Raw genomic sequence first — 13,026 nt, 5'->3', positions numbered from 1 at the left:
CGATTAGATGGGTCATTGGCCTGATCCAGTAGAGCTCTTCTTATGTTCTTATTGACAGGTTTTCAGTTTTCTTAACAACACACAGATGCAGAGCTGGGTTATTCTGTCCTAGTGGTGCTTTACCCCCCACCCCAAGAAAGTGCTCATACCCACAGCTGCCCACTAGGTTAGAAAAACAACCAGTTAGTTCAGAGGGTTTCTCCTTGGGTCATCCCTCCTTTGCGATGGCACAGCTACGTAATATTTTCCCATTTCCTTGCCCATGCATAAAAATGGGAAGTCTGAGGAGTCCACTGTAATGGCATCACCAACTAGCTCTGCTTCTTAGATATTTTCTATAATGTGTATATGTTCTTTGTTTCTTCCTCTCTGTCACCCATTGCATGGGATTACTTATTCAGGTTAGGTGGAACCATGTTGGGAGAATGGAGAACCAAGCAGGGCTGGGCAAGGCAGGTGAACAGGGGAGACTTGGGGGGGTCTGCCCAGAAGAAAACAAGAAGCTTTTTGTGCACATAAGAAGTGGGTGGCATAGCGGATAATGCAACCAGGCTGGCTGCATGGGAAGAAAGTGGTGTGGCAATGGCAGAAGGGGAGAATGAAGAGGGTGAGGTCAACATGCAGGGGGACTCCTGGAAAGTACCTTGCCCCTTCAAACCTCAAATTACCACTGCCCTTTCTTTCATTTTTGTAGTCTGAAGGCTTACTGACGAGGTTGCCAAGCTTTTAGTCCCATGGGCATATTTGGGCACTGCCTCTCTGGTTATACCTCCCTCAGATCACCCTTCCCCCCAGGAGAGGCAGAAAGAGAGAAAATGCATGCACCCACACTTCACTTTTCTAGGTAACACATTACCTAGGGATCTAAGTAAAAGTCAGATCCAACAGAATTAATCTGGATCTTGAAAAGCACACAGAGCTGAAAAAGGAAATGGAAAAGAGTGTCACTCTTCCAAGTTCCTCCTTAAGTTCTATACCCTTTTCAAGGCATAAAAAGGTAACCATCCTTACCACTTCATGAACAAAGTGGCAGTGTGTGTGTATACGTGTGTGTGTGGTAGGGGAATCTCACCAGTGGGCACCAGTGGAAGACCTCAAGGGCACCATTCCACCCCTGGACATCACGTTGATGACCCCTGGCAGTCTGTATTTCTTTGGTTACCTGAAGTGTAGTAACTAAGTCTCAATGACACCTACTTTAGAACTTCAGTGAGGAGTTTCAGCAAAGAGCTCATTTTATTGGCCACTTTTGTCTTTGGATGCTCTTCAGTTTGCTCAATTAGTTTATCAGACGTATCTCTCTGTGGACCATTTCTATTTAAAGGGACTTAATGGTAAAACAATGAGCAATTCCACAGGGAAGGGATGCACAAATGCCCCTATAAAGAGCTACTCAGACAGTGGAATGATTTCCAATTTCAGTCAGAGATTTGCAGCTCATGAATATGCAGCCACTGGCTCTCACTCCTTGGTGGGCTCTCCTACTCTGCATGACCATTTTAGAATACTTCTCTTTCAAAGGGCACCATGATAAACAGTCAAATAGATGCCACAATCCTATTTTTTCTTAAGCTAAGTCAAAAATTCTCTTTTTTTATGAGAGAAATTTTTTTATGAGAGCGCTTCTGAGATTTTTCTTTATTCCCAACCCTCTAGAAAAAGAAGGCAACTTTGCAGAACATTGTCCTAATGTTCTCCACCTTCTTTGGGGGAAGGTTGCCATTTCCCCACACAATGCCCTGGAATGATGTTAGATCCAGGGCATTGTGGAAAATGCAGATTGGCCCTTTGTTGACAACACAGCTATTGATGCTTCTACCACTTGTAGTGACCGGGAGGGGGGCAACCATAGGGGGAAAAAGGAACAAGTTGTTTTACTGCCACTGGTAATGGTGAGCCCACCCCTCTGAAACTGCTGGAGAATTTCTCTTCTCCACAGTGAAATAGTGAAATGCCTCCCCAGCTTCTGAGTTCATATATAGGGTGGAGAATTTCCATTAGCACACAGCTCTAAATTGTACAACAGGAGTGTGGGTCCCTTTTCAGCCCAAGGGCTACATGCCTTTCTGGGCAGCTTCCCAGGGGCCACATACCAGTGGTGGGCAGGCCCAGAGACAAAAGCAGGTACAGGAATAAATCTGAATTTTACTGTGGAACAATATGCTAGTTTCTTCCCACTCACACATCCCTTTGTGTCTTCCACCCCATCAAGCAAGAAGCATCATCAGAGTTCAGGGACACATTCCAGCCAGGCAAAAATACTCAAGGAGGGTGTGGATCAAGGGGTGAAGGATGCAGTTCAGAAAATTGAGTAGCCTGGGAATCAAGAACCAGTTAGAGAAGCCTAGGGATGGGCATTTGCACCCAGGCCTGAGGTTCTTCATCTCTTTTTTACCCACTCCAGAAGGGAGACCTTTCTGCCTTTGTAATTGGTTTTTTTAAAAAAGGAATTTCGGGTTGGAGCTACTTTTCATTCAGTTGCAAAGGCTTAGCTATGCTATACAACTTACTATAAAACATTGACAATGAGCTCTATGTCTGGAAATTGCCTTGTATTTTAAAAATGGTCTGAAGTAATGGCAGTAACATTGTGTCAAACTCATCAAACTCAAACCCACTTTTACCCAGAATACCAAGGCAGCATCTCCTAAGACCTGTAAAGAATACAGTTTTGCTGCTGGATATCCAGTACTCAGATTTCTGATAGCTGAAGGTTTTATTTGTGCAATTAAGATAATTGTGGAAATCTTAGGGGCCACATCTATCTATCTCTCTATCTCTCTATCTATCTATTTTTCTGGCTGTTATAATTACAGGGAATATCTTGCACAGTGTGTGCTAAACAAGTTTAACAAAATCTAAGCCACTAGGAATCCTAATCCCGAACTCGTGAATTCTTGTTGCATTCTTGTTAATCCTGGAACATAAAAGTGATATTTGACTTCTTTGTCTTCTGCACTGGCAGTTTTCTAATACACTCACTTTTTAGAGTTTTAGAAAGTTTACGGCTTTTCAGGATGGGCCTTTTGTTGGTAACTTTTACCTTATAGACCTGTTTTGTTCACAGACCACACTTCTGCCTATTAAAGACTGGAATTGATCCCCAACATTTTACAATTCCAAGCCAACTTTATTTTTTTGCTGTTCAATTTCTGTCTTGTACAGAGCAAAATAAAAATGGATTTGCAGATTTTTCTTTTCATACTGCAGCCTTTCTCCATTAGCAGCTTTTTTATTTGAAATTGGGAAGCACTTATTCTTTTGCTGGCATTTTATAAATAGTTCTACCTTGCCAATTTTCCCCCATGTATTTTTCAGCATGGAGCCATTTTCCCTTCTTTCCTTTTGCATTTTAGCAGTCCTCATATGACTTGTCATTCTATTCTCTAATATATATATATATATATATGAAACTGTAAGCAATCATCAAACTTTCATTATAGTCCCAGAGTAACTCCATCATCACCAAACAGTCATTTTTGAAAAATATTGAACACATCCCTTTGCACCAGTCTTTTCAATATGACCTGAATTCCAGAGATCTGTTGTAGATCATATAAGGAATGAAAAGACTGATGAATAAAAAGGACATAAAGGCTTGTCCTTTCATAAGAGTTTTACTCTTCTACATTTCCCATGATTAATATATGAGGAGATGGATGTAACATTGTATCTGGGTTGGAGAGTTTGTGTAGTGGCACTTGTGACTCCTGCTAATTAATCACAGTTGTTTCACTATGTATTTTAATTATGGATAGCTGTATTTTTAATCACTAGTTTTATTCTTGTTAGTTTGCTGTTAGCTTTTTGTTTGCTTGTTATTGTTATTGTTGTTGTTGTTGTTGTTGTTGTTGTTGTTGTTATTATTATTAGTCGCCCATCTGGCTGGTTGACCAGCCACTCTGGGCGACGTACAAGATAAAATACATTGAACATTAAAAATTAAAATTTAAGAACCCAACAGTAAAACTTAACCCATTCCAAAGGCTTGCCGGAAAAGCCAAGTCTTCAAAGTCCGGCGGAAGCTCATCATAGAAGGGGCATGGCGGAGATCATTTGGGAGAGAGTTCCATAGGGTGGGGGCCACTATTGAAAAGGCCCTCCCTCTGGTCCTCACCAGCCCAGCTGTTTTAACCGGTGGGATCGAGAGAAGGTCTTCTGAGGCTGATCTTGTTGAGCGGCATCCCTGCCGATGCTGGAGGCGCTCCTTCAGATAGACTGGTCCAAAACCGTATAGGGATTTAAAGGTTAAAACCAACACCTTGAATTGGGCTCGGTAAGCAACCGGTATCCAGTGCAACTCCATTAACACTGGAGTGATATGGTCCTGCTGGCGGCTGCCTTTGATCAGACGAGCCGCTGCATTCTGTACCAGTTGCAACTTCCGGACCGTTTTCAAGGGTAACCCCACGTACAGCGCATTACAGTAGTCTAGGCGAGAGGTGACCAGGGCATGTACTACTGGTGGGAGCAGATGGTTGGGAAGGTAGGGGCGCAGCCTCCGTATCAGATGGAGTTGATACGGCGTCGCCCAGCTCACAGCCGAAACCTGAGCCTCCATGGACAGCTGGGAATCAAGGATGACCCCCAGGCTGCGGACCTGGTCTTTTAGGGGCAAACAAACCCCATTGAGCACCAGGTCTATATCCCCCAACTTTCCCTTGTCTCCCACAAACAGTACCTCGGTTTTGTCTGGAACTTTGTGAACTGCTTTGGTATGTCTTCTTGAAATGAAAGGCAGTTTATTAATTCTTTTAATAATGTTAACAACAAGGGAAAAAATTGGCAAATTATGTCTGTTGTGAGAACTGTTAGTCCCATGCAACAGAGCAGAGGCCTTAGTGGGGGTCCCTTTGCTTGTTGGGCTGCATGTGGTGGCTATGGTGGGTCTGATTTGCATATGGAAGGTCCCAGTTCAATCCCTGGCATCTCCAGTAGGAAAAAAAACCCTCTCTGCTATTCAAGTAGCACTTGATGTGAAAAAGCTCTGCCTGAGATCTTAGAGGAGGAGCACCCAATATGGCACTCCCCCAGATGTTGCTGGACTACAACCCACATAATCCCTGACCATTGGCCATGCTGGCTGGGCTGATGGTAGTTGTAGCCCAAGATCATCTGGAGGCTACCATGTTGGCTACCCCTACCCTAGGGATGTGCTAGAATTCCCTCCAATTCAGATTTGGTACCAAATTTTTCATTATTTAACTATTGTTGTGGATTGGATTTTAATGTAGTTATTTTCTGTGGCTTTTTCAGAAATGTTTCAGTGTCTGAAATATTGATATTAATATCAATGTTTTATTGATATTTCCTTAAATTTATCAATATTTCCTTTAATTTAATGACATTTCCTTACAAAATAGCAATATATCCTGCAAAAATATCGATATTTAAAATATTGATATTAATATCAATATTTTTCTATGGGGAGAATCAGTAAAAGCAGCAGCATTTACTGCAGCAGCAGAATGGACTTGGATAGATACTAGTCTGTTAAGTCGATGGAATGTTTTTGAACAGGCACCGGCCAACAGATCCTATCCCTAGCCTAGTTTAGAAAGCAATTTCCAGTCAATGTAGACAATCATGGGCTAGATAGACAGATATATGTGACTCAGCAGAGTCAGCGCAGTGGTGCAGTTAGGTCATTTTTTACTCTGATCTTATGAGGCCTCTCTCTATGTGTATGACTTACTTCAAAGTGTGGCAAATCCGACTTGCTATGTTTGAGGGTCCTCCTTCTGTTGAGTGGGTCTCTGGACGTTTGCCTCAAAGTCCTGCCCTGATATACTGATTCAGTATTCAGCAGCTTCTTATGTTAAGAGGCTGAGTACTGGCTTTTAACAATGACTTACTAGGCTGCTTTCACAACAATTCTGTTATTCCAACAATTTCTTACCTAGTAATTTGCACATTTTTAAAATCTTTCACACTATGTAAATGCTAGTTCCAGAAATCTAGTGGCATATAGTGGATTCCAGAAATAGTCCGTTTGCACGCTTTGGGAACCTGGAAAATTGCAGGAGTTTTGCACTAGCTGCAACCACTCACATGACAAGCATCCCGGCATGCAATGTGTTCCTGCCCTTGAGTCACACATCAATTTCCTTTTTTGGCCTGATGAAATTGTACCAGTATTCCAGCATAGGCACAGGTAGTGCTTACCCTTCCTCCTCCTCCCCGTGTCCAAACACCCCACAAAAATAATGTCAGATGCTAAAAGGAGAGGGGTCACATGGTAATGAGATGAGATCTTAGACTGCCTACACGGTGGGGAACTACAGTGTGCATGTTATAACGGGTGAGGGACAAAAAACAAGGCATTGTTTGTTACGGCAGTATGAAAGATATTTGCATGAAATGCTGTGTATCAGACAAAAAAGCCACAGTTCCTTAAAGCAACAGGTACTGCAGTGTGAAAGGAATTGTAGAAATCAGGACAGAAGCACTACCATTATAATCCGCAAAACTGACACAATAAGCCCCATGTGTGAAAGCAGCCTAATTGGTGAGGTGAATCATTTCTTTAGATTCCACTAAACTAAAACAGTCTCCATCATCCCCCCCCAACAGGTTTCAACCCTTTTCCTTCTATTAGTGTTTCTCTCACAGTGGAGGCGCTAATGTTGAAGTTTCAAAAGCTTTTCAAATGTACTGCAGATTTCTCGCTAATGCCTCCAGTGATAGGTTATCTGGGGATTAATCTTCAAGTTCTAGTTATATAACTCCTACTGAAGCTTAAAAGCAGCTATCTCTCGAGATTCTAATGTTCTATACCTTAATCGGAGTTCACTTGGTACACATGTAATCCACTTTCCTCCCTTTCCTCTTAATTTTTAGATTCTGAACGTGAAGTCTTTAAGTGTCAAACACAGGCAGACATGCTCAGATGACAGCAGCTGCAGTTACTTACAACATCTCCGCTAAACAACAATGGAGTTTGGTCAGATTGTTTCATAGAGCATACTTGCTGTATACATTTTTTTATTTATGCAATTTCCATAACAATGCATTAAATGTGAGTCATACACGCTTTTTTGATTGTATCTCACTTGCCACTGTCCTTCTCAGTGGCATATCAGAGAGCATTCCGCTAAATCCACTGCAGTCAGGGAAGAAATTAAATATTCCAAAAAGAAATATACTCCCTGAGTTGCTGGATCTTTCAGTCTGAACAGACTCATATATCTTAGACTTTCTAGCATTTCCTAGCTCTGTTGTGTGGAAGAAATGGAGACCATGCACCTTGGGTGAATGGTATTATTATTTATGCGATATTCAAGAGACTATGAAGTCCTTAATGGTTTGCCTTGAGCACTCTCACCCAACTTTGTCATATAATATGTCCTGAGATATTTTTTTTCAAATATTAAATAACATCTATAGGCTTTGGTGTTTCCTTGAAAAGAAACGACTGTATGCTGTTATATTTGGGAGGGGGTGACTTTGTTTGCATTTATTAAACATTATTATAGCTTGAACATTCTTAATATGAACATTTAAATGTTTTACCTGAGCTACATAGACTTCTCTGTAAAGTTTTTTTTTAATCTACATGATGGGGGGAATTGTAGCCTGGAGGTTATACCTGCTAAAATCGATTTCTTTCAGACATAACAAGAACTCAGATTCTTGCCAAAATTGATTTGAAGTATATCTTCACTCTTGACATTCCCTGCAGTAGTTCTTTTCTTTTTTCTATGCTACTTTCAAATGCCCTTTTTCCTAGAGTCACACTGGAAAGCATGAACAAGATATGTACTGATTTCAGCAGGGAACTTCAGAGTAATTTGGCCTTTATTGTTGATGCAAAACTTAAACTGAAATGCAGGAGCAGCATTTTACAATTACTCCTGAAATAATTTATTTTAAGGATAGGTGGGGAACATTGTTCTCTCTCTCTCTCTCTCTCTCTCTCTCTCTCTCTCTCTCTCTCTCTTCATAGACCATTTTAAATACCAGCGGGAATGAAGCATGATTTTTCAGTAACTATCCCACCTCTTTTTTCTAAACCTGTGATTATTAAAGCAGCACTTGGGGAGTGCAATTTTAAAGAAGAATTTATTGGATCAAAATTAATTTGGTTGCAGAGAAACCCAATTGCTGTAAGCTTGCACAATTAATAATTTCTGACAGTGGACTTTTAGGGAATGTAATTGATCTTATAGATGTAGAAGCCATGATGTATTTCCAGCAACTAGTGCAATGTTGTGGACTGTCACATAATCATTTTAGGAGGAATGTCAGAAATAATTAATCCATTAAATCTGTCATCTGTTAATGTAAAGCCTACTTGTTTCCTCCCTTCATGTTTGTGGCACACTCTGACCTTTTCATTAGCCATCTTAAGGATAAAGTATTTAAGGATTCAGAGATCTGGGGGGGGATATATTGCCATTTTGTTTCTATATGAAACATGATTAGCAAATTGCCTTACATATTTCAAAGGAGGATAAATGTCTTGGTGTGAACTGTTCATCTGTAATGTTATGTTGTGTTGGAGGAGCCAAGGATGATAGTGCTGAGTGATTTCAATGTCCATGCTGAGGCTGCCTCTAGTGTTCCGGCTCGGGACTTCATGGCCTCCATGACGACCATGGGGCTGTCTCAAGTTGTTACTGGCCCAACACACTCTCGAATTGGTTTTTGCTCCAGATGGAGGAAGGGGTGGTCTGGAGATAGTGGGAGTGGATGTTACCCCATTGTCATGGTCAGATCACTTCCTGGTGAAGTTTAGACTTATGGCTTCAATCCTTCCCTGCAGGGGTGGTGGACCAGATTAAGATGTTCCGCACATGGAGCCTAATGGAATCTACAGGATTCCTGAATGCCCTGGGGGAGTTCCCAGTAGATAGAGCAGGTGACACTGCTGAAGACCTTGTCATGCTGTGGAACAGCGAGGTGCGTTGGGCTCTTGACACGGTTGCCCCCAAGCGCCCTCTCCGGCATTGTGGAGCCCGGCTTGCACCTTTTTTCCTGACGTGTAACCCCACTGAACTCATTTGATGTAATAATGAGTAGGTATGTATAGGATTGCATTGCAAGTTATTTTAGGATTCAGGTGAATTTCTGCTGTGGCTGCTTTTGCTTCTGCTTCTGCTTCAGAATGATGGGAAATCCTGTGTAGGATTGATTTCTTAGCAAAGTAGATTTCTTAACAAAGTTAAGAGCATTAGTGTAATGTAGTGGTCAGAGTGTTTGATTAGGACCTGGGACACCAGAGTTCAAGTCCCCACTTAGCCATGTAGCCAGTCACTATAACTTAGCCTAACAAATTAGAGCAGCCTTTCCCAACCAGTGTTGGACCACAATTCCCATCTTTTCTGACCATTGGCAATGCTTGCTGAGGCTGATGGGAGTTGTGGTCCAACAACATCTGGAGGCACACTGGTTGGGAAAGGCTGAATTAGAGGCTCCAACAGCTGAACCAATGCCAACTATTAAAGCTATTTCCCCAGTCTGCATAGTTAGGAAACCTAAGCACACTGTTTGCCTCTTATTTTAGAGCTGCCATCCAAATTTACAAGTAAAACAAAAATATATACAAACCTCTCCCTCAAAAATATTAACCAATCTTTGGGTTGAATATTGCATTTCCAGTACATCTGAATTCTATTCCAAAAATTCTGACAGCCATACTAAAATCTATTGTGCTTTAGACAAATCTATTGCATCTGGGAATGGTCATGATTGTTCTCGTACCTCCCCTATGTTTTCTCATGATATCTCTCTGCACTCTTATAATAGTTTAGCATGTATGTGCCAAATCATTTGCAGTCCTATGAAATTTCAGTAGCTTCACCCAAAACTATATCTTTTAACCACATTTTAGGTACTACTCAGGATGAAAAAAAAAATCCATTATGAGGATGAGGATAAAGAAGATGATGCTATAAGACTAGAAAAGCCATGATGTAAAGGCATCTAGTGAATTATGTATACGAGAGACTAAGTTAATAGTACATACCAGGTTGTGTAACACACTGTATTCACAAGGAAAAAATAACTGAAATATTGAGAGAATTCCAGAGCATATGGAACTGTCAACACTTCAACTAGGTGTTCAAAATTCAATCAGTTTTCCATGGATAATAAAAATCCACTGCTTGGGACAGAATTGGACTAGAATTTATCCTGATAATTTTGCACATTATTAATTAATTTTTATTTATTTATTTATTTATTATTTAATTTGTATCCTGCCCTTCCTCCCAGCAGGAGCCCAGGGTGGCAAACAAAGTGCTAAAAACACTTTAAAACATCATAAAAACAGATCTTTAAATACATTAAAACAAAACAGTGTTAAAAACATTTTTTAAAAAAACAACTTTAAAAAGGGGTTAAAAGCATTATTAAAAAACATATTAAGCAATTCTAACACAGACACAGACTGGGATAGGTCTCAACCTAAAAGGCTTGTTGAAAGAGGAATTTACTGAAACGTTTCTGTATCATACAGTTACTTAGATGCTGTAAATTCCCAAGCAATGTGGTATATACCACCCAGGGCCAGTTCTAAAGGGGAGCCAGGTGGGGCACTGGCCCGAGGACCCCTCTGCTCCCCTTCCATGATCCACGGCAGTATCCGTGGATTGCAGGACAGGAGGAGCTTCCTAGCTGCCCGCCATCTGCCTGCTTCACCTACCTTTTTCTCTGCTGTTTTTTGCGGCTGCGCGCAGTGTGCGCACAGGGTTGCCATCAAGCAAGATGGCGGCCAAGGTTTCCCTAAAGGGCTGAAGCCTCTGCCACCATCTTGGTTGATGGTAGCAATGCATGCACATGAGTGCCATCAACCAAGATGGTGGCAGAGCCATCAGCCCCTTAGGGAAACCTCAGCCGCCATCTTGATTGATGGCAACCCTGCGTGCACAGTGCGCACAGCCACAAAAGAACAGCAGAGAGAAAGGTAGGTGAAGCGGGGGGATGGCAGGTGGCTCAGAAGCTCCTGTCCTGCGATCTGCAGCTCCTGCCGCAGATAGCGGAAGGGGAGTGGAGGAGACCAGGGCAGGCTGGTGCCCAAGGCCGGCCCTGATACCACCACTACTGTAATTATGATGGATAATTTTTTCTCCTATGGAATCTTTTGCTGGGGGTCCTTGAAGTAATTTGAAGTCACAGGCTTAAAGCAAAAAGGTAGGCCTTTATTCTTCACAAGCATATGCAGGGTCAGTCCCCCAGAAAGTCTGGAGAGGACTACAGTGAGGCACAGTCTGCACAGATATTTTATACAGTACTGAATACACATGTGACATTAGTTTACCAATCCCATAAGTTCCTCCCCACATAACGTAGCAGTTCTTCCCTCTTGCAATATTTCCAACCAATCAGATAATTTTTATTACAAGTACATGTATATTCATATTTTGCAGATACCTCCCATCCTATTGTCTTGTTGTCTCCTTAGATTAATGTCTCTAATATATCTCACTGTCTATTTGACCTAGGTTACCACTATTCTCCTGTCTTGTGTTACTAATTATTTTTGGCCATTTTGAGGCCAGTATGTACCATACATTCCATTCCATCATGGCTCCTGCTCAGCCAAGCTGGCCAGGAACATCTCAGGACATTACAACATGTTCCTTTAGCAATACCACAATGCCAGGTTGACTAACTTAGGGTGTTTTATTAGCCTGCTCTAAGGTTCCTTATTCCTATATTTCTTCAGAAATTCAATTCTGTACTTTATAAAATACATAGCTTAAAAGAGGGGATTATATTTAACACACTGACCTGCGTTACAGTCTAGAGGAGGCCTAACAAGAATAAAAGTACAGAAGGGCCCCACTTTACAGCACTTCGCTTCTCAGCACTTCACTTCTTGGTGCTTCGCTAATGTGGCAATTTTGAATTGTGTCCATGTCCCATATGTTCGGCGCTTGTTCCATTTTTGCAGCGATTTTACGGCATGACACAAATTGATGGTGCCCAATGCCCTGAGAACATCGTCAGAGCTTGGAAACATTCATTTTTTAAACTACAGTTGGGCTGATGGGAGTTGTAGTTCAAAAAAGAATTTTTCCAAGCTCTGATGATGCACTCAGCAGCTGAGTCCGAGAAGGGCATCCAGCACCATTTTATTGTTGAGGGAGGCGGCAGAGGGTGAATGAGCAGGGGGGAGAGAGAGCAGGCAAGGGGGGACAAGCGAGGGAGGTCGTGGAGAGTGAGCAAGTGCGTGAACAGGCAGAGGGAGGGGGAGCGGGCAAAGGGCGATGAGCAAGAGGCAGTGGAGAGCGAGCGAGCGTGAAAACAGGCAGGGGGGAGGGTGAGCAGGCACGGGGGGTGAGCGAGGGAGGTGGCAGAGAGAGAATGCTCGAAAAGGCAGGGGGAGGGCAAGTGGGCAAGGGGGATGAGTGGGGAAGGTGGCGGAGAGTGAGTGAGTGTGCAAACAGGTAGGGGGAGGGGGAGCGGGCATGGAGGGATGAGTGATGGAGGTGGTGGAGAGCACATGAGTGAAGAGGCAGGGGGGAGGGCGAGTGGGCAAGGGAGGACGAGCGAGGGAGCTGGCAGAGGGCGAGCAAGCAAGCCAGTGGGCTGTTGGCTTGTGTGTTGTTGTGTGAAACAGCATACATTACATTGGAGTAAAGTTGAGCAAGAAACTTCTTCAGAGCATGTTAAGAGTCTTTATTGAAAGACATTAAGGCCAGAGGCTTAAGAGTAAATACATGTAGAGATTCTTCAGTCACCCCCCTTCTGGGTACATCTCTCTCCATAGATAAACACAAAAGACAGCCTCTCAGCTCAGAGGCATAATTCAGAAGAGCAACAACTCACATAGACTCTGTTACAACTTTCCCAGCTGTTATCAGATGGCTACCATAGCAACGGCCCTGGCCGTCCGTTCCCAGACAGAACATAGACATAACTCCTCCTTAACCACAGTTACGTCTTCACACTTGCAGGCTTCATGAAAAACTACTAGAGACAGTAATGCCTACTGGTCACCAGCCCAACAGCCTCCCTTTTTTCCATTAAGACTGCAAAATACACATGAAATACATCTCCATAATACATAGTCATACAGTC

This window comes from Rhineura floridana, chromosome 9 (assembly GCF_030035675.1).
Source record: "Rhineura floridana isolate rRhiFlo1 chromosome 9, rRhiFlo1.hap2, whole genome shotgun sequence".
Lineage (NCBI taxonomy): Eukaryota > Metazoa > Chordata > Lepidosauria > Squamata > Rhineuridae > Rhineura > Rhineura floridana.
Note: the sequence above shows the minus strand (reverse complement) of the source record.